Source organism: Gorilla gorilla, chromosome 9 (genome assembly GCF_029281585.2).
Source record: "Gorilla gorilla gorilla isolate KB3781 chromosome 9, NHGRI_mGorGor1-v2.1_pri, whole genome shotgun sequence".
NCBI classification, from domain to species: Eukaryota; Metazoa; Chordata; class Mammalia; order Primates; family Hominidae; genus Gorilla; species Gorilla gorilla.
Genome location: NC_073233.2, coordinates 30,540,182 through 30,563,522, shown reverse-complemented (window position 1 = coordinate 30,563,522; position 23,341 = coordinate 30,540,182). Strand labels below are relative to the sequence as shown.

Below are 23,341 nucleotides of genomic sequence, written 5' to 3'. Positions count from 1 at the left end.
ATCATCCTATTACAAAGATACGTGTATGTTTATTACAGCACTATTCACAATAGTAAAGAAATGGAATCAACCCAAATGTCCATCAATGATAGACTGGATAACGAAAATGTGGTACATATATCCCTTGGAATACTATGCAGCCATAAAAAGCAATGAGATCATGTCCTTTGCAGGAACATGGATGGAGCTGGGAGCCATTATCCTCAGCAAACTAATGCAGGAACAGAAAACCAAACACTGTATGTTCTCCCTTATAAGTGGGAACTGAACAATGAAAACACATGGACACAGGGAGAGGAACAACACACACTGGGACCTGTCAAAGGGTAGAGTAGGGGGAGAAAGAGCATTAGGAATGATAGCTAATGCATGCTGGGCTTAATACCTAGGTGATGGGTAGGTGCAGCAAACCACCATGGCACACGTTTACATATGTAGCAAACCTGTATATTTATCTAGAACTTGAAATAAAAATAAAAAATTAATACAAATGTTTTAAAAATCGTGTATTTTAAATTATGGAGTATCTATTTGTGTCAAGAAACATACTTGATCTAGGGAAAAATAAGACATAATCTCTGTTTACATTACTCACAGTGTAAGAGTAAAAGGAAATAAGGTGGACAACAGAGAAATTATTCTTTAGCTAAGTTGTAACATTGTAGTCTTTAAGGCTTAAAATATGTGGTGCGTCATTATATGAATACTGTAGCTCAGATACGATGGTGAAGGTCTAAATTTTGGCAGTTTGGCAGGTAAAATCAGTAATCTTGATTGGCTGGTTGATTGACTGATTGAAGGAGAGTAAAGTGTCAACAATGTCTATGAAGTTGAAAGCCTGATAAATGGTGGCTATGCTAACAAGAGAGTAAACTCAGTTCAAAGAAGAAAATAATTATTTCTATCTTGAACATGTTGAAGACACCTGCCTCTGTGCCATTCAAATGGAAATGTATAGAGAAAAAAATGAATTTATGGCTGTGAAGCTTGGAGAAGATGTCCAAACTTGAGATCTCTATTTGGGCCTCATCAATATCCTTATGGTTACTGTCTAGAGAATGACGGAGGGATCCCCACTGAACATGTATGATGAAAAAAGCAGTTAACTGAGTATAGAAGCCAAAGAAATAGAAAAATAAACAGGAGCTAAAAACTGACACAACAACCAAAGATAAATAAGGTGATCAAGAGTGTTTTAAAGTCAAAGTAAGTGCAGAGTTTCAAGAAGGTCAGGATTGTCAACAGTGCTAAATTCAGCTGAGAGTTGCAGAGAGACAAAGTCTGAGTAGCGTCCATTGAATTTTGCAATTGGAATGTCATTGGTGACATGGAACACTAGAAAAGGAAGAAATATTACTTTGAGTTCATGACTGACTGTGGGAGGGCACACTGTTTTTGAGCAGTGTGGATTAGAAGTGGTAAAGAGAGAATGAATGAAAGAGAGCCTGGGGGAGTTGGGAAAGCTGAGATAACACAGAGAATGAAGATACAGTGTAGGTGTTGAAAACATAATGAAAGTATATAAATTACATAATAAAGACTAAGAAACCCTAGGAAAAATTATTAGAGAACATGGAAATGCAAAGAGAATTCAAAATTAGAAATGAAAACAGAAAAAAAATAAAGGCAGTAAGGTCTCATAATAATAATAATATAAAGGCCTGATGTTACTAGCAATGAAAATAGCATTCATAATCTTTCAGACAAGGGATTTCTAGGAGAAAAAAATATTCAAGCAGTACATTCCTTAAGTTCACCATGGACTTCTTTAGAAAAACATGCATGAAGAAAGGTGAAGAAAGTGACTCAGTCACAGAGCTATCCCATCTAAAATATTATGAACTATTTTGAGAGAATGGTAAAAATAAAATAGTAATAATAACCCCTATTTGTTTTTTGAGATAGTGGCAATTATTTGTAACTATTTGCCTAGTGTATTTCATAACATAATGATTTTCCTCCTAAATGTATGTGTAACTTAACTCCAACAATTATAAATTTCATGCCATATATCTAGGGTCATGTAGCATAATGTAGATAATATTCCTTTATTAGGTATATAACTACAGTTAGGTCAGACTCTTGTGCCTCAGCTTTCTCATCTATAAAATGGTGAAACTAATACTTTACCTTTCCACCACAGAAGGCTGTTGTGAGAATCAACTGATGTAAAGATATGCAAAAGTATTCTATAAATTATATTTTCAATATTCTTATTAGTTTGATAATAACTGTTACTATTTTTATAAATTGGGATATTGGAACAAGAAATCTTGCCTTTGCCATCTTTCATAACAAAATGGACTTTTAAACTACAACAAAATTATGTATTCTGAAATTCACTTATTTATGTGTTAGGTTTTCCTAGTGTGAAGTAGCTGGCAATAATTACAATATAATAGTGTTAGATCTTGTAGAAGAATCCGCCATTATCATTATCTGAATGATTAAAATTTTCTTTCTGTCCTAAATGTGAAACCCTAAATGATAATACAATCATTCAGTCCAGTTCTTTCCTTATAGGTAAAGTGCTACAATTCCTATATGTACTAATAAAAAGGTATTGAATGACTGAAATAAACATACAAGAAAAACTATACCATATAATTTTTTTTATGTAAGAGGAAGCAATAAAATTTGTAGTTGGAAAACTAGAAGACTTTTTTATTTTTATTTTTATTTTTTTGAGAAAGGGTCTCACTCTCTTACCCAGGCTGAAGTCACTGCAGCCTCGACCTCCTGGGCTTAAGCCATCCTCCGACCTCAGCATCCCAAGTAGCTGGGACTACAGGGATGCACCACCAAGCCCAGCTAATATTTGTTGTGTTGTTGAGACAGGGTTTCACCACACTGCATGGGCTGGTCTCAACTCCTGGGCTCAAGTGACCCATCCTCCTTGGCCTTCCAAAGTGCTGGGATTGCAGCTGTTAGCCACCATGCCCAGTCTCCTTTTTTTAATGAGAAGTTTTAAAACAGCATGTATAAAATATAATTTCATCAAACATCTTGAAATACATTTTGACACTTAAAGTACATTGCTTTGAGTAATATCTTCTTTATTTATGGTGTTTCTGACTCAGGCTATTAAACACACCAATGTGCAAAATAATCTTCATCTCATTACCTTTGTGGGTTTTTAAAATTTTTTTGTCTCCCTATGCTCATCCAATAGAAAATTCCCCACACCAATAAATTCCCAGGAAAAATAATGGTTATTTTTACTTATTGCTTTGAGGCAACTCTGATTTATTACACAACCACTTAAATGTTCATTGTCCTATCAGAATAATTGTACTTCATTGAAATACGTTAGTATGTGTATAATATTCTGATATTCATATAGACATATTTGGTCCCATATTTTCTCATATTTGTATATATTCATATTTCTTATATATTCATCAGAGGCTTAAAAATATTTTTTGCCTTTGCCTTCTTTATATTTTCTTTTGAGAATTACAATACAATCATGTGTTGCTGAACAACAGCGATATATTCTGAGAAGTGCATCATTGCTAGGCAATTTTGTCATTGTGGAATATCACAGAGTACACTTACACAAACCTAGATAGTATAGATTACTATATAACTAGGCTATATGTCGTATCCTATTGCTTCTAGGCTACAAATCTGTGCAGTATGTTACGCTCCTAAAGACAATAGGCAATTGTAACACAGTGGTGTGAGTGTTTATGTATTTAAAATGCCTTAACATAGAAAAGGTTCAGTAAAAATGTAGGATTGTAATCTGTTGGAACCACCATTATATAAACATTGTGTTTTGCATCACAGACTGTATACATTAAATTATTTGGGTTGTAATAGCTGGGGATAAGAAAAGAAGAAATAAACTTATTTTGCATAAAGATTGAAATATTTTATTTAAAGGCCAAGAGATTACATAGCCTGATTCATATTTATATGGTTAAACTAATTTGAACACAATTAAATGTAAAATTGGTAAGTTTAAATATGTATAAATTAGTATGTATACTACTTATATTGGAGAAAATTTGGCTCCTTTATCCCCCTATGACAAAATCGTTCTTATGGTCTATTTCTTTCACTGTTTGGGAATGCCTAAATTATCCATTTTTGTTTGAACTGTGGTCTGTTGTGTCTGGCCTCTTTTACTTAGCATGTTTTCAAGGCTCATAAAAGTATTGGTATTCTAGAAAAATGTGAGTTGCATAAAAAATGAAAAAAATACTCTATCAGTAATCATCAGAGAAATAAAAATTAGAAATATGATGAGATACTATCTTACATCAGTCAAAATGGCTATTGCTAAGATGTCAAAAAACAACAAATGTTTGTGTGGATTCAGAGAAAAGAAAACACTCACGTTGTTGGTAGGCATATAAATTAGTTCAACCTCTGTGAAAAACAGTATGACAATTGCTCATAAAACTAAAAATAGAACTACCATTTGACCCATAAATCCCACTACTGGCTATCTACACAAAAGAAATCATTAGATATTAAAAAGACACCATTACTCATATTTACTGAAGCAATATCCACAATAGGAGAGTCACAGAATCAACCTAAGTGTCCATCAATGGTTGACTGAATATGGAAAATGTGTCTCTATCGATCTACAAACATACATACACACACTGTGAAATAGCATGCAGCCATAAAAAGAATGAAATCATGTCCTTTGCAGAAACATGGATGGAGCTGGAGGTCATTATTGTAAATAAACTAATGCAGAAACAATACAACAAAACAAATACTATTTATAAGTGGAAGCTAAACAATGGGTACACATGGACATAGAAATTAAAATAGACTCTAGGGTCTGTAAAAGTGAGTAGGGTGGGAGGGAAGTGAGAGTTGAAAAAGTAACTATTGAGTATCATATTCATTATTTGGATAATGAGTAAACAAGGAGCCTAATTCCCAACAGTATGAAATATACCAGTGGAACAAACAAGTGCATGTACCCTCTGAATCTAATTTTTTTTAATAGAACTCTATAAAGAAGAATATTGACAGCAACAAAATAAAACAGTATCAGAGTTGATTTTAACTAGGTTATTTGGGTATTAATTAGACAATTAGTTTCTGATTCAGAATTCTGGGGACAAAAAAAACGACAAGTTGAAACAGTAAGTAAGCAATAAGTAAGCTAGTTATCCCCCAATATTTGATGATTGGGGGATGAAAGATAATTGAAAAGAGAGTTTTAAAATGTAAATGGGGTAGGCATAGTGGTGGCTATCACCAAACTCCTCATATTTTCTCTTTAATGAATTATGCTATGACCCTGGGTCATGTTTTAGAATAGATTCAGTAAGAGCATGCGTAAATCGAACACAGCCAATTTCACTATTCCTTAACCCACTGATATGTTTTGGCTCAGTATTCCCATCCAAATCTCACCTTGAACTGTAATAATCGTCATGTGTCATGAGAGGGACTCCGTGGGAGGTAATTTAATCATGAGGAAGGTTTTTTCCATGCTGTTCTCATGATTGTGAATAAGTCTCACAACATCTGATGTTTTCATAAAGGGAAGTTCCCCTGCACGTGCCCTCTTACCTGCCACCATGTAAGACATGACTTTGCTCCCCCTTTGCCTTCTGCCGTAATTGTGAGGCCTCCCCAGCCATGGGGAGCTGTAAGCCATTAAACCTCTTTCCTTTTTAAATCACTCAATCCCAGGTATGTCTTTATTAGCAGCATGAGAACAGACTAATACAGTAAATTGATACGAGAAGGGGGATGCTGCTCTACAGATACTTGGAAATGTGGAAGTGACTTTGAAACTGGGTAACAGGCAGAGGTTGGAACAGTTTGGAGGGCTCATAAGAAGACAGAAAGATGTGGGAAAGTTTGGAACTTCTTGGAGACTTGGAGGGCCCAGAAGACAAGATGTGGAAATATTTGGAACTTCCTAGAGACTTGTGGAATGCCTTTGACCAAAATGCTGATAATGATATTGACAGTGAAATCCAGGCTGAGGTGGTCTCTGATGGAGATAAGGTACTTGAAGGAAACTAAAGCAAAGGTGCCTCTTGTACTTTAGCAAAGAGACTGGCAGCATTTTGCCCCTGCCCTACAGATAAATGGAATATTCAACTTAAGAGAGATGATTTAAGGCATGTGGCAGAAAAAATTCTAAGCATCAAAACGTTCAAGACATGTCTTGGGTTAAAGCATTCAGTTTTACGCATTCACAAAGATACGGTTTGAAATTGAAACTTATGTTTAAAAGGGAAGCAGACCATAAAAGTTTGGAAAATTTGCAATCTGACCATGAGGTCAAGAAGAAAATCCCATTTTCCAGGGAGAAATTTGAGCCAGCTGCATAAAGTTGCATGAGTAACAAGGAGCCAAATGTTAATCTCCAAGATAATGAGGAAAATGTCTTCAGGGCATGTCACAGACCTTCATAACAGCCTCTCCCATCAAAGGCCTAGATACCTATGTGGGAAAAATGGTTTTGTGGGCTGGGCCCGGGGCCTCCCATTCTTTGTGCAGCCTCCAGAGATGGTGCCCTGCATCCTAGCTGCTTCAGCTCTGGCCACAGCTAAAAGTGGCCAACGTAGAACTGAGGATGTTTCTCCAGAGGGTGCAAGCCCCAAGCCTTGGCAGCTTACATGTGATGTTGAGTCTGTGGTTGCACAGAAGTAAAAGTTGAGGTTTGGAAACTTCTGCCTAGATTTCAGAGGATATATGGAAACAGCTGGATGTCCAGGCAGAAGTTTGCTGCAGGGGTGGAGACCTCATGGAGAACCTTTATCTGGGCAGTGCAGAAGGAAATATGGGGTCTGAGGCCCAAACAGAGTCGCCACTAGGGCACTACCTAGTGGAGCTGTGAGAAGAGGGCCACCATCTTCCAGACCCCACAATGGTAGATCCACCAACAGTTTGCCCTGTGCACCTGGAAAAGCCAAAGACACTCAACACCAGCCCACAAAAGTAGCTGGAAGGGGGGATGTATCCTGAAAAACCACAGGGGCAGAGCTGCCCAAATCTGGAGGAGCCCACCACTTGCATCATCGCAAATGCTATGTGACACACAGAGTCAAAGGAGATTATTTCAGAGCTTTAAGATTTTTCTGCCCTGCTGAACTTTAGACTTGCATAGAGCCTGTAGTTCCTTTGATTTGGCCAATTTCTCCCATTTGGAGTAGATGTATTTACACAATGCTTGCACCCACGTTGTATCTAAGAAGTAACTAACTTGCTTTTGATTTTACAGGTTCATAGGCAGACAGGACTTGTCTTGTCTCAGATGAGACTTTGCACTTGGACTTTTGGGTGAATGCTGGAATGAGTTAAGACTTTGGGGACTGTAGGAAGGCATGATTGATTTTGAAATGTGAGGACATGAGATTTGGGAGACGCCATGGGCAGAATAATATAATTTGGTTCAGTGTCTCCACCCAGATCTCATCTTGAATTGTAATAATCCCCACTTGTTGTGGGAGACACCTGGTGGGAGATAATTGAATCATGGGGGCAGATTTTTCCTTTGCTGTTCTCTTGATAGTGCTGTTCCCATGATAGTGGATAAGTCTTATGAGACCTGATGGTTTTATAAAGGGCAGTTCCCCTGCACATTCCCTCTTGCCTCCCACCATAAAAGAAGTGACTTTGCTCCTCCTTTGCCTTCTGCCATGATTGTGAGGCCTCCCCATTCATTTGGAACTGTGAATCAATTAAATCTCTTTCCTTTATAAATTACTCATTCTCAGGCATGTCTTTATTAGCAATGTGAGAATAGACTAATCCACTCACATTATGTTTTGATGGGACACTTTTTGTCAGTTACTTAAAAGAAGAAAAAGGGGTCCAATATATTAGGAGTTGTGAAAAAAAGAATAAAGTAGAGTTGACTCCACCTATCTTTTTTTCCACACCTGAGTTTTATCATAACTTGCAGGGAAGGAATTTGTTCTCTGTAATATTTGCAAGTGAGAATGGATTTGACAGTAATATTTCCTCATGGATAAAGATTCAAAAGCATTGATATCTGCAAAACATCCATTCAGTGGGCAGTCGGAAGTGTAAGCTTCAGTGGTATTTTGATAAATTCCTCTCTCTTCTCTTTCCCCAACTCCTGGCAGCTCTTGTTTCTTCTTCCACATTACTCTAACATATGTGTAGGTTTGAGTGTCTGAGGTGAGAAGGAAAGTAATTTCTCATATTGTCTTAGTTTATTCTATAACTATTATAAAATGCAGTTTTAATTACTTTTGATAAACTACTTTGTTTTAGAGAAACAAGTATAATAATTCAAATCATATTTATAACTTATTAACTACGAAAAAGTATCTGTATTCATGAAAGATTTTAAGTTGAAATATTCTCTGAATCCTATCTGCATATGCTAAAAGTCTTACTTTTCAAACTGAAGAAGGAAAAATTTCATAATGATATTCTTCTAATATTTTATTAAGTTTCAGAGGAGATTTTTTGATACAGGAACAAAAATTGTTTTGATTGCAGATTGCACAACTTTAAGTTCTCAATTATGGGCTGAAATGACTGAATAATATAATCTCTGTCTCTACTTTAGTGCCTCACTAAATCTGTATTTCAATGTCTTTTTTAGTTATCAAATTAAACTATGAAGGACTTCTTTTAGAATGTTGTATTTCAGAACTGGAATGAACTTTACAGATTATGCAGTTCAAATATCTGTTCAGTGTTTGATTTCCCGAGGTGCTTTTTTTTCTCCAAGTGGCTGTCCAACTTACTAATACCCCAGCAGAGTTGAAATTCTCGTTCTTACAAAGCAGTGCATTAGCTTGATGGATAACTGTAATTATTAGAATAGTCCTCTTTACATTTTCCCCATGGCTCCCACCAAATGGTCTAAGTTCTACCCTCTGCACACAAAACAAGGCTCATTTCTCTTTCATAGAGCAAATTCTGTACATTGGAAAATAAACATTTCTCTTCTGTATATTTTCTGCAGGCTAAATGTTTCCAGTTGCTTCAGAGTGTTTTTTTATGACATAATTTTGTCAAACTTAACTGTGCTTAAATTCCAATTACTTTTCTTAGAGAAAGATACTAGAATTAGACGCAAACAAATTCAGCTGAGAGAGCGTAAAAATTCGGATAGCAGGGCTCTATCCCTGCTTCTGGCACTATGTCACTAACTTTCTCCATTGCCTAGACAAAGATCAATATCCAAAATTGAAAATTTCCAGTTCTTCATAGTAAGATTAACTTTTAACTTTAAAATGAAGACTAAAATTCTGAGTAGGTGATAATATATACTATGTTTTACTAAAATATGTTTGAAAGCTGCAGATATTGTTCCACTTTATTCTACACTAAAGAAACGTGGCATTTTCTGCTGTACAGTATCACTTGTCTTTACTGTATTCTTTAAATATTTGTCTCCTCAGGACTGGAAACTTTCCCATTAGCACCTGGGATGTGCAGAAAAACAAAAAGCCACGTAAGGTCATAGCAAGAAGGAGACCATCAGCAAGACAAGTATAGAGGCTGCTGAAGAACACTGACACCTTGACCTTGAACTTCCAGCCTCCAGAATGGTAAGAAAAATTTTTTTTTGTTTTTGAAGCCAGCCAGTTTGGGTCATTTTTTAATAGTAGCCCTAGCAGACTAATTTGGCACCTCAGGACCTTCTCTTCAGTTCACCACCACAAGATACTATCCTTGGCGAATATTCTCTCTATTCACCTACCAACCTATCCCAGTTCTAAACTAATAATGCCAAGTAATGCATATTTCTTAAATGAGACAAGGTAAAGTTTTTTGATGCTAGAATATGCTCATCTGTTACTTCTTAGAAAAGGGAGTTTGGAACATTATGATTTGAGCAATAAAATTATGTAAAGTATCTCCAAAGTGTCCAGTATTCTGTCCGGTTATGTTCTGTTTTTAGCTCCCCAGTTAGGATTGATACAAGCAAATTAAAACATAGAGGAGAAAAAATAGAATGGTGTGAGGAACATGTCTTAAGACAAAGACTAGAAGGAAGATCTATGTTAATGGGCCAAAAAAAAACTGCCCATACGAAATGTTGCCACTCTGAAGAGATGTTAGTCTTTATGACTCTGGTGCTAAAAGAGTAGATATAGAACTAATTGGGTAAATAACATTATGACAGATATTTATCTCCTGTATCCCACATATATTTCAATCTTAAAAATCCAAACTGAACTTCAATTTTCTTCTTGATCAATTAAGTAATTTACTAAGAATGTCAACCCTTATCTTTGTAAATGGAATCAACAGACATTCTTTTGCTCAAGTCAAAAACCTGAGAGCAAACTGCTTATGTCTTTCTTTTCCTTCCACATGCAATCTATGAGCAAGCCCTGTGAGCTTTACTTCCAAAACATGTTTTGAATCATTGACATATCATCGCCACTGCTGCAAATTTTGTCCAATAACACCGTCTAACTTCAACAGCCTCCTAACCAGTTTCTCTGTTCTCTTCTGGCTTGTTAATGGCTCACGACTCTACATCCAGGGTGGTTTCTTAAAAATAAAAATCCATTAATCTTACTACCTTGTTTAAAACCATCTACTCTTGGAAAGAAACCCTACCTCTTCAACAAGATGTCAAAAGTCCCATGTGCCCTGGCCCAGCCCTCACCCACCTCATATGGCTCCCTCACAGTCTCCTTTCTTCAGAAACACATACCCGTTTTCCTTTCCTACAATAGCTCATGCTTGTTTCCTGCCTTAGGAAATCTGCATGAGTTGCTTTTGGGCTTTTGTTTGTCCGTTTTCCCACTGAATGGAATATTTTTCTTATTATCTTCATATACTAACAATTTCCATATAATTCTGACTTAGCATAAACGTTCTTAGAAAGGCCTCTAACCAGCCAATTTAAAATAGAACCACACTCAGTCTTTACTACGTTATTTTTTTAGATTCTTCAAAGCCATTAGAAACATTTAGTGTATTGTTTAGTTACGTGTTTTTCATTAGTATGAAAGTTCCATGAGAATGGCAACCTGACTTTTCCTGTTTATCACTGAAACTTCTGGGCTGGAACTTTTTCTGGCTCCAATAGTAATGTCCCTCCCAGTTGGAGTTAAGATACTCAGAGGTGGAAAGTGCTATAGATGGATCATCTGTCCTTGGAAATATTCATCCATACTTTTAAGGGCATATGTTATGGGGTAAAATTCAAGCATGTATTTTGCAGCATTTCCTCAGGTAAACATTAAGTTCACTTTTAAGTATGTAAGTCTATGATTTTATGTGTTAACAATAAAGGATATTTTTCATGTAATGCTTTTTGTCAGGTGAATTCATTCTAATGGTGAATACAGATATACTGACCAGTGTTCTAGCACTCATTAACTGTGTGATCTTGGAATAATTAACTTAATATATCTATATCCAAGAATCTTCATCAATAAAATGTGATAATAATAGTACGTATCTTTTAGAATTTTGGGTGCATTAAGATAATAAATATAATAAAGTAAAATGACTACTACAATGTCTGACATGTAGTTAGGTCTCAAGAAATGTATTGATTTTCTTATTGAATTGAAGAGCAGGTTTATAAGACCAAAGGAATTCCAAAAAAATATTTCTATGTCGTCATACAGTTATATGATTCTTGTGATGTTGAATATAACTACTTGTAGCAAGATTATCTCAAAGGCATATTCCTATATTTGTCCTCCACATTTTTTCTTACTTTAGTCAAGTTGTGTATAATGCAGAGCTTAAGGTATGTACGAAAAAATAAAATTTTTACTTTTATAGTAAAAATTTATGTTTTCCAACTATTTATAATGTTGAAAATACTGAGATTACTTTTATGTAGTCTGGATATAGTTTAAATATTTCTAGTGAACACTAGCCTATAGGAAGATGAATAATAATTTGCATGTCATTTTTCTAAGAGACATGGTCTCACTTTTTTCACTTAGCTGGAGGGCTCACTTCAGCCTCGAACTCCTGGGGTCAAGCTATCCTCCTGCCTCAGCCTCCCAAGTAGCTAGGACTACAAGTGTATGTCACTACACAGACTAGCTCGTCCTTCCTTCCTTCCTTCCCTTCCTTCCTTCCTTCCCTTCCTTCCTTCCCTTCCTTCCTTCCCTTCCTTCCTTCCCTTCCTTCCTTCCCTTCCTTCCCTCCCTTCCTTTCCTTCCTTTCTTCCCTTCCTTTCCTTCCTTTCTTCCTTTCTTCCCTTCCTTCCCTTCCTTCCTTTCCTTCCCTTCCTTCCTTTCCTTCTTTTCTTCCCTTATTTCCTTTCCTTCCTTCCTTCACTTCCTTCCTTCCTTCCCTTCCTTCCTTCCCTTCCTTCCCTCCCTTCCTTCCTTTCCTTCCCTTCCTTCCTTTCCTTCCCTTTCTTCCCTTCCTTCCTTTCCTTCCCTTTCTTCCCTTCCTTCCTTTCCTTCCTTCCCTTCCTTCCCTTCCTTCCCTTCCTTCCTTTCCTTCCCTTCCTTCCTTTCCTTCTTTTCTTCCCTTCCTTCCTTTCCTTTCCTTCCCTTCCTTCCCTTCCTTCCTTCCCTTCCCTCCCTTCCTTCCCTTCCCTCCCTTCCTTCCCTTCCTTCCTTCCCTTCCTTCCTTCCCTTGCTTCCTATCTTCCTTCCTTCCCTTTTCTTTCTTTCTTCTTTTTTCTCTTCTTGTTTCTATCTCTTTTCTCTTCTTTCCTTCTTTCTTTCCTTCCCTCCCTCCCTCCTTCCTTCCTTCCTCCCTCCTTCTTTACTTCCTTCCATCCTCCCTCCCTTTTTTCTTTTCTTTTCTTTTTCTTCTTTCTTTCTTTCTTTCTCTTTTTCTCTTTCTTGCTTTCCTCTCTTTCTCTCTTTCTTTCAATAAAAACAAGGTCTCACTATGTTGCCCAGGTGGGTCTCATACTCCTGGTCTCAATTGATCTTTCTACTTGAGCATCCCAAATTGGTGGGGTTATAAGCATGAGTCACCATGCCCCGCCCTAAGTCATGTTTTTAAATAATAAGTTGTAGAAACTAATTTACAGATGAAGAGAAATTTTATTTTATTTTATTATTATTATACTTTAAGTTTTAGGGTACATGTGCACAATGTGCAGGTTAGTTACATATGTATATGTGTGCCATGCTGGTGTGCTGCACCCATTAACTCGTCATTTAGCATTAGGTATATCTCCTAATGCTATCCCGCCCCCCTACCCCCCACCCCACAACAGTCCCCAGTGTGCCGTTCCCCTTCCTGTGTCCATGTGTTCTCATTGTTTGACTCCCACCTATGAGTGAGAACATGTGGTGTTTGGCTTTTTGTCCTTGTGATAGTTTACTGAGAATGATGATTTCCAATTTCATCCATGTCCCTACAAAGGACATGAACTTATCCTTTTTTATGGCTGCATAGTATTCCATGGTGTATATGTGCCACATTTTCTTAATCCAGTCTATCATTGTTGGACATTTGGGTTGGTTCCAAGTCTTTGCTATTGTGAATAGTGCCACAATAAACATATGTGCGCATGTGTCTTTATAGCAGCATGATTTATAGTCCTTTGGGTATATACCCCATAATGGGATGGCTGGGTCAAATGGTATTTCTAGTTCTAGATCCCTGAGGAATGGCCACACTGACTTCCACAATGGTTGAACTAGTTTACAGTCCCACCAACAGTGTAAAAGTGTTCCTATTTCTCCACATCCTCTCCAGCACCTGTTGTTTCCTGACGTTTTAATGATTGCCCTTCTAACTGGTGTGAGATGGTATCTCATTGTGGTTTTGATTTGCATTTCTCTGTTGGCCAGTGACGGTAAGCATTTTTTCACGTTTTTTGGCTGCATAAATGTCTTCTTTGGGAAGCGTCTGTTCATGTCCTTTGCCCACTTTTTGATGGGGTTGTTTGTTTTTTTCTTGTAAATTTGTTTGAGTTCATTGTAGATTCTGGATATTAGCCCTTTGTCAGCTGAATAGGTTGTGAAAATTTTCTCCCATTTTGTAGGTTGCCTGTTCACTCTGATGGTAGTTCCTTTTGCTGTGCAGAAGCTCTTTAATTAGATCCCATTTGTCAATTTTGGCTTTTGTTGCCATTGCTTTTGGTGTTTTAGACATGAAGTCCTTGCCCATGTCTATGTCCTGAATGGTAATGCCTAAGTTTTCTTCTAGGGTTTTTATGGTTTTAGGTCTAACATTTAAGTCTTTAATCCATCTTGAATTAATTGTTGTATAAGGTGTAAGGAAGGGATCCAGTTTCAGCTTTCTACATATGGCTAGCCATTTTTCCCAGCACCATTTATTAAATAGGGAATCCTTTCCCCATTGCTTGTTTTTCTCAGGTTTGTCAAAGATCAGATAGTTGTAGATATGCAGCGTTATTTCTGAGGGCTCTGTTCTGTTCCACTGATCTATATCTCTGTTTTGGTACCAGTACCATGCTGTTTTGGTTACTGTAGCCTTGTAGTATAGTTTGAAGTCAAGTAGCGTGATGCTGGCAGAAAAGGCCTTTGACAAAATTCAACAACCCTTCATGCTAAAAACTCTCAATAAATTAGGTATTGATGGGACGTATCTCAAAATAATAAGAGCTATCTATGACAAACCCACAGCCAATATCATACTGAATGGGCAAAAACTGGAAGCATTCCCTTTGAAAACTGGCACAAGACAGGGATGCCCTCTCTCACCACTCCTATTCAACATAGTGTTGGAAGTTCTGGCTAGGGCAATTAGGCAGGAGAAGGAAATAAAGGGTATTCAATTAGGAAAAGAAGAAGTCAAATTGTCCCTGTTTGCAGATGACATGATTGTATATCTAGAAAACCCCATTGTCTCAGCCCAAAATCTCCTTAAGCTGATGAGCAACTTCAGCAAAGTCTCAGGATACAAAATCAATGTACAAAAATCACAAGCATTCTTATACACCAATAACAGACAAACAGAGAGCCAAATCATGAGTGAAGTCCCATTCACAATTGCTTCAAACAGAATAAAATACCTAGGAATCCACCTTACAAGGGATGTGAAGGACCTCTTCAAGGAGAACTACAAACCACTGCTCAATGAAATAAAAGAGGATACAAACAAACGGAAGAACATTCCATGCTCATGGGTAGGAAGAATTAATATCGTGAAAATGGCCATACTGCCCAAGGTCATTTATAGATTCAGTGTCGTCCCCATCAAGCTACCAACGACTTTCTTCACAGAATTGGAAAAAACTACTTTAAAGTTCATATGGAACCAAAACAGAGCCCACATTGCCAAGTCAATCCTAAACCAAAAGAACAAAGCTGGAGAAAAAATATGTTAATAAGCTATACTCAAAGAAACTTATTTTTAATGGCTTCATTGTTTTCTTTATGAGTTGATGGCTATACTGTGGAGGAAAAATTTCTAAGCATGTTCTCTGATCACATACTACTCTTAATAAATATTTCTATCAGAAAAATTGTTTCAATGAAAAGAAGACATTAAAAGTTACTGTGACATTAATCTGCATGACCTCTAGGTGGTTTTTTGCTTAGTCTTCCCAAAATTGATTATTTGGGAAAAGCAAACAATGTACAAAGTTTAGAAAAATTAAGTATGATATCTTTTTAAATTGCTCTTGTTAGTAGGAACTGTGGTAAAACCTTCAAATGCATTTTAATCAGCCTTAAAGATAGATGTTTAACGCAGGTAATACACACTAATATAATTTAATGTATTTAAGTCTTTAGCTACCAACATATTCCGGCATGTTTGAGTTCTACAAAAGAAAAATAGTTTTGTTAAATTATGTTGAAAATTAGTTCATTTTAGTGATAATAAAATAGATAGCTTATAAAATTTAAAATATGAGTTAAAGCAAAAATATTCTTCATGTGCACTCAAATGCCTTGCTTAATTAAATTAAGCAAATAAAAATATAAGTGAAATGTATTTTAAAATATAAATTATGTTACGAACATGAACTTTAAACATCTAAAATTGTTGCTTCTATTCTTTGGAAATAGTATTATTTTTTCACTCAACATAATTCTAGGCCCTAAAAATGTGTATATGAATAATAGTTGCTTCGAGTTTGTTGGTTTTTACCCCTTCAAAAACTATTAGGTTGGTGCAAAAGTTTACTGTGGTTTTTGCCATTACTTTCAAATGGCAAAAATCACAATATTTTTACTAACCATAAACGGGCACCACTAATGATTTAGTAGTTTAGTATAAGGCCAGGTGTATCTGTCTCAAGTGCAGCTGCTTGTTGCTTAGAAGCCACAACAGAAGACAGGTGCGGTGAAAGAAAAGCAACTTTATTCAAATGTTAGCAGTTGAGAAATGGTCAGGCTCGTGTCAATAAGAGACCATTCCAAACACTAGGCTGGGAAGACGGGCTTAAAAAAAGGGAACTTGAAATGGGAAGCATGCGGGAGTAGTGCTGGGTACAAGGTGTCTAGTGGCTATCTTGACTCATGATCCATTCAGAGCACGGGCTGGCATCATCTTAACAATGACCAGGTTGTAAATTAACTGCTTTGAGGTAATCCCTTGAATTTTGCAGCTGGGTCTCCATGTCTGGTTTGTTTCAAAATTAGCCCCTTGAATTTCTAAGCAAGCCCATAATTAGATAAGCAGAGTGCACAGGAGCTCCTGGTGGGAAAGGAGGGAAACAAAGGGCTTTTAAGAATGTTTCACTGGTAAAAGCAAGAAAGGGAAAAAAAGTTTCAAAATGAATTTTGAATCTAAGCTACTTTGTTACACAGGGACTATCATACATTAATTTCAATATGTAGGGAAACAAAATGACAGAATAATGAGGTACTGTGGAGATCACATAAACTCTAAATACTTACAAAAAATGTAATTGATTATTAAGAACTAATGCTGTGGTAGGAGTTTGAAGACACTAATAGGAAGTGATTTGAAATGATTTTATTTCTCAAATATATATTTTATAGGTTCTCCTAACAATAAAATGCTAGAAAGCTTAAATTATAAAGTGGCATTGTGATTAAACAAAGCCTGACAAAATTATACTGCTGTCTTAACTTTTGAAAAATGTTTTCAGTATATTAATACAGTCATAGATCAGTTAATAACAAGTTTACATTCTGTGAAATGCATTGTTAGGCAATTTCATAATTATGCAAACATCATAGAGTTATATTTGCACAATCCTCAGTATTAAAGCCTACTACACATCTAGGCTATATGGTATAGCCGATTGCTCCTAGGCTACAAAACTATACAGCATATTACTGTATTGAATACTGTAGGAAATTATAACAAAATAATATTTGTGTATTTAAACATATCTCAACATAGAAAAGGTACAGCTAAAATATGACATAATAAGACAAAAAAAATGGTACACCCGTATAGCTTATCATGAATGGAGCTTGCAAAAGTAAAAGTTGCTTTGGGTGAGTCAGTGAGTAACAAGTGAATATAAAGGCCTAGAGTATTACCGGACAGTAGTAGATTTTATAAACTCCGTATACTTAGGCTGCATTACATTTGTTTAACAATTTTTTCTTTAACAATAAATTAATATTAGCTTACTGTAACTTTCCTTTTAAACTATTTCATTGGCTTTAACTTTTTGGCTCTTTTATAATAACGTTTACCTTAATACACAAATACCTTGTACACCTGCACAAAAATATTTTCTTTCTTCATATTCTCAATGTATTTTTTCTATTTCTAATTGTTTTTACATTAATTTTGTTGTTGTTGTTGTTGTTAAAAACTAAGACATGGGCCGGGCGCTGTGGCTCACGCCTGTAATCCCAGCACTTTGGGAGGCCGAGGCGGGTGGATCACGAGGTCAGGAGATCGAGACCATCCTGGCTAACATGGTGAAACCCCATCTCTACTAAAAAACATACAAAAAAATTAGCCGGGCGTGGTGGCGGGCGCCTGTAGTCCCAGCTACTCGGGAGGCTGAGGCAGGAGAATGACGTGAACCCGGGAGGCGGAGCTTGCAGTGATGGCGCCACCGCACTCCAGCCTGGATGACAGAGCGAGGCTCCGTCTCAAAAAAAAAAAAAAAAACTAAGACACACATACATAAGCCTAGACCTCCACAGGATCCTAATAATCAAAATCACTGTCTTCTGCCTCCACATCCTGCCTTATTGCAGGTCTTCAGGGGCAATAACATACGTGGAGCTATCACTGCCTATGATAATAACAACTTTATCTGTAATGCCTCCTGAAGGACCTGAGGCTGTTTTGCAGTTACTCCTTTTTTTGTAATAAGTTGAAAAAGTGCACTCTAAAATAACAAAAGGTATACTATAGTAAATCAGTGGCATAATCATTTATTACCATTATGAAGTATTATGTACTATATATAATTGTATGTGTTATACTTTTATATAACTGGTTAGGTTTGTTATACCAGTATCACTACAAATACATTAATAATGCCCGGTGCTGTGACATTATGATGGCTACAATGTCACTAGGCAATAGGAGTTTTTTAGCTCCATTATAACTTTTTGAGGCTATCATCATATATGCAGTCCATCATTGGCAAACGTTTTTATGTGAAGTTTGACTATATAGTTTTAAGATAAATCATACTGAGAGGTGACATCAACAAGGTGGCAGTGTAGAAGATCCTCTGTCATAACTCCCCCTCCCACCACAAAAATAAACTAGCAATTATTGAGAGATAAGAATCCAACCCTGAATCCCTCAGAACTCAGAGAAGAAGCAGAAACTCCCCTGCACCCACAAAAGCAAGCCATGACCAATAAGAGAAACTGTCACTTTGGACCATGCTACCCTTCTCCTAAGCCAGCATAATCCCACTCACTAAGAATTTCCCTAGACCCGTGGTTTCAGAGGTGAGAAGAGGAAATTGTGGATTAACATTCAACTATTCCACCAGTATGGAGATCTTTGTAGGAAACACGCTCTAGTCCTGTCCCACGGGAAACATTGGAGTTGCCAGAAGGGCTGAACCATCTGGAGTGAATTGGAGATGAAGAGTTGGTGTGCTGATGGCAGTAATTGTTGAATGGATCTTGGCAGCCGTTCTGGTTCCAAATCATTGAAATGCCACACAGAGGATACTGGCACACACCACAGTGCCTCAGGGGGCACAACCTGTGAGAAGGATCAAATCTCTGGCTTGGGTTTCCACAAATCCCAGGTGTTTGCATGGAGTCTTCTCCTGACCTGGAAGCAATTAAAAAGTTGATGATTAAGTTCTGATGCCTACTTAGTTTTCTCCAGGCCCTAGAATGATCTCAAGTCTGTGTTTCATTTCCTGTGCAACGCTTAAGTTCCAGTGCTTGCAGAGAGTCTTCTCCAGACTAGGAAACAAGACCAAGGTAGCAAGTTAGTTGAGTGCAGTGCTTTAGTTCTGGTGCTTACTGTAAGTCTTCCCCACAATGAGTAGCATTAGTGGGTCAGAAGTTAAGTTTCAATTTTAAGTAGTAAATGTCTAATACCACTGAAGAACACCTGCAAAAGCTGAAAATGGTGGCTGTCTTCTCAAATGCACAGGCATCAATGTAAAGATACAAGGATTGTGACATATAACACCATCACAAAAAATTAAAAAAAAACACCAATATCCAACAAAAGACCCAGAAGAATTAAGACTTGTGAAATGTCTGAAAAAGAATTTAGAAAAATCATTTTAAAGAGGTACAGGTTATCAACACAAAACCCAGGTAGAAAAATCAAATAAAATTTGGAAAACAATTTAGGAATCAAATTCCTCATTTGACAAATAAATAGAAACAATTTTCAAGGAAAAAATACTGTATAGAAATCTTATAAATAAGGAATACAATAACTGAACTGAAACATTCATTAGTACACTTCAACAGCAGATTTGAAGAGATGGAGGAAAGAATCAGCAAGCTCCTAAATACAAAACATATGAAATTATCCAATCAAAGGAGAAAAAAAAGACTAGAGAAGTCCTAGATTCAGAGATTATGGAACACCATCGGGCAAGCCAGCATCCTCATAATAGAACTGTTCACAGGAAACAAGAGGGAAAAAGGTCTGTAAAGCATATTTGAGGAAACAATGGCTAAAAATGCTCCAAATCTAGAGAAATATGACAGCATCCAGGTACCGAAAGATCAATAGGTCGCCAAAAATCCAATCCAAAGAGAAATTCTCCAAGGCACATCGTTATCAAATTATCAGAAGTCAATGATGAAAAAATACTGAAAGCAGCAAGAGAAAAGCAACATGTAGCATTCATTGTAGCTTTAATACATCTTTCCGTGGATTTTCTATCAGAAATCCTACAGCTAGGAGGGAGTGAAATAATATCTTCAAAGTGCTGAAGGAAAAATTAAAATGCCAGCCAACAGTACTGTACCCAGCAAAACTGTCGTTCAAACAAAAAGAAAGACTTTCCCACATAAACACAAGCTGAGGAAATTCATAAACACCAGACCTGTCTCCTGTGAAATGCTACAAGGAAGTTCTCCAATCTGAAATAAAAGGATCATATCCTGTAACAAGAAAACATCTGAAGTTATAAACCCCACTGGTAAATGTAAATATACAAAAAATTCAAAATACTCATAGTGGTGTGTGTAACCACCTGTATCTTTAGTATGAAGACTAAAAGACCAAACTACTAAAGAAAATAACTACAACAGTTGATCAAGAGGCAATATAAATGTACACTGAGACTTCAAAAAGTCAAAATGTGTGGGAAAATGTGTTAAAGTGTATTATGATTTTCATTAAAGAGCTGAGCTAGCTTTGTAACTAAAATGAATAAGCCACTTTCTTCAATTTTTGTGAGAAATCAGATGAGATTTCAATAAAGGAAAGTATTATCTTACACAAATAAGTGATTCATCTTATTTACACAATGGTTTACTGGCACTAAAATTAAAGATTTATGTGACTTTTATTGAATTAAATTAATTATACAGTATAAAATTCTCTAACTAAATTTCCCCTTAGATTCACTGTATATGTTTAATGCACACAAGAGAAATATGTGAAAACATAAGCATTATATAGATTCTATTGAAATTTGTGCTGTCTGCTTAAAGAAAAGCTTAACCATATGAAGGCAAACAAATTAACAGCATATGCCTCAGCTTCTCCTGGGAACACAGAAATAGTTATCTCTGTCACTTTATAAGTGCTTGCTATAATTAAAAGTTTTTTCACTGCACATATATTTATTGGGAAAATAATTGACTTTTCAAAGGTTATCTTCTTCAGTAGAATGGAGAAAACCTGACCATAAATACTGCTAAATGTTTCTGATCATAAACATTGCAAAATAAGGAGAATAGCAAATAAATTGCACTCTTGTAAAGGGTTGTCAAATTTTTATAAATTGGTAATACGGAAAAATCCTAGTGTTCCCATTTTTGTGGATCATGTAAAAATATGGCACGGTGATTATCATTAATAATAATTTGTTGTGTATTTAAAATTTGCTAAAAAAAACTTAAGTTTTCAACCAACAAAAAATAAGTATGTGAGGTGACAGATGTGTAAATTAGCTTGATTTAACCATTTCACAGTGTATACACATGTCAAAACATCACATAATTTTTATTTTTAACTTTAATATAAAATAAAATATATAATTAAAAAAAGGAGATGATCTGTGACATGATTTCACCTATTTACTTTGTCTAATAAATGAGTTAACTGAGGCTCCTCTCTACTAATGAAACCTGCAAGTTAAAGGAATTATAGCAATAAACCCCGAATTATTTCCCATTGAACATTCTATTATGCCGTGTAGCCTACTTTCTGAAAATGTTTATTACATTTTAAGGTACATCTAAAATACGTGCTATTCTATTTCATCGAAATGTAATGATATATTGTTTTAGATTATTTGGGTTTGTTCAAATCAGAAATAAAGTCAATTAAATATAAACGTAATTAACACAAGAATCAATGCCAAGTATTTTTATCATGCCATTCTTTCCTAAAACTATAAAATCTCTTTGAAAATCATATCAGTAAGATTAACAAAATAGACATAGAGAGTTTTAAAAGATATGATTGGCTGGGTGCAGTGGCTCATGCCTGAAATCCCAGCACTTTGGGAGGCCAAGGCGGGCAGATCACGAGGTCTGGAGATCGAGATCATCCTGGCTAACACGGTGAAACCCCGTCTCTACTAAAAATAATAATAAAAAAAAAATTAGCCAGGCGTGGTGGCGGGCGCCTGTAGTCCCAGCTACTCGGGAGGCTGAGGCAGGAGAATGGCGTGAACCCAGCAGGCGGAGCTTGCAGTGAGCCGAGATCGCGCCACTGCACTTCAGCTTGGGCGACAGAGTGAGACTCCATCTCAAAACAAAACAAAACAAAAAGATAGATTAACCTGATTGTAATGAGTGAAAAACATTCAAAGCAGATCAAGGAAACCGTCATTCTTGTCAACACTTTGGGTTATCAGTCTACTTTTCCCTCATGACTAATATACAAAACGTTTTAAATGTGATTTAGCTTTCTCTTGATTTAAACCCTCAATAATAATAATAATAATAAAACAGTATTTAGCTTTTATCTTTAATGACAAATAAAACTCAAGTAGATACATGTCTATAGATTTTCTTCTTAGCCAGTATGTCAAATTCTTATAAAAGTGGTTTGGACACATATGTAATCCTTAAATTCTACCATAAAAACAATGTTTATGGCAGAAAACTTCGACACTTTGTAAAATAAAAGTTGATATTTATGTAGATGTTACCACATCGATAAATTAAGAATAATTTTAGCCTCAGAATCACGTTTGATACATTTCACAATGCCAAACAGTTATATAAGTTCATTGCTATGTATTTATTGTCTGAAAAACAAATGATTGACTGTCATTGAAATAAAATTCTCATCCTGAGTAAAAGAACTAGGTAATTCACTCGATCACAGGTTTATCATATAATCTATATCAGAAAGATGTATTTATGTTTACTATGTATTTCTCAGTGAAAATCCTGCTGTATAATTTGTTGATTATTGATATAAATAAGTAACTTTATAGTAATGTATAATAACATAATGAAACATTGTATGTGGGTGTCTATGTGTATTATATATAATATTTATTATATACAATAACTGGCAATAATGGTTAAATGTTTATTGAGCACTTATAGTATGTCTTATAGGTTCAGCAATTATGTAATGTTTGCTAGGAAAGAAATACAACTTACATGGCTTATGTCATGTTATGCTATGTTAAATCATTATAAGCAATCTTTTCAAAAATTTAGACAACTTTTATAAGACAAATAAGTTTATTTAAAAAGTTAATTTACCTAAATTAACACAGTAATTAATATAAAATATAAATAAAACCATATTTATTAAATTAAGTTCATAATAAAATGTCTTTCCATAAATAAAATTCTAGGCCCAAATAACTGCCTCAGTTAATTCTACCAAATATTTAAAGAATAAATAATAATTTTCTATCCATATTCTTTCAGAAAAT

At 35.8% G+C, this 23,341-nt stretch overlaps 1 long non-coding RNA gene across 2 annotated transcripts in view; it reads left to right on the top strand.

Annotated features, from left to right (window-relative positions):
- LOC129525386 (uncharacterized) overlaps positions 1 to 23,341 on the top strand; it is a 349,207-nt gene that overhangs the window by 86,123 nt on the left and 239,743 nt on the right. For both annotated transcript variants that reach the window (XR_010135455.1, XR_010135454.1), the window contains one exon: positions 9,375 to 9,524. This is a non-coding gene — a long non-coding RNA (uncharacterized lncRNA). The remainder of the gene's footprint in view (positions 1 to 9,374; positions 9,525 to 23,341) is intronic.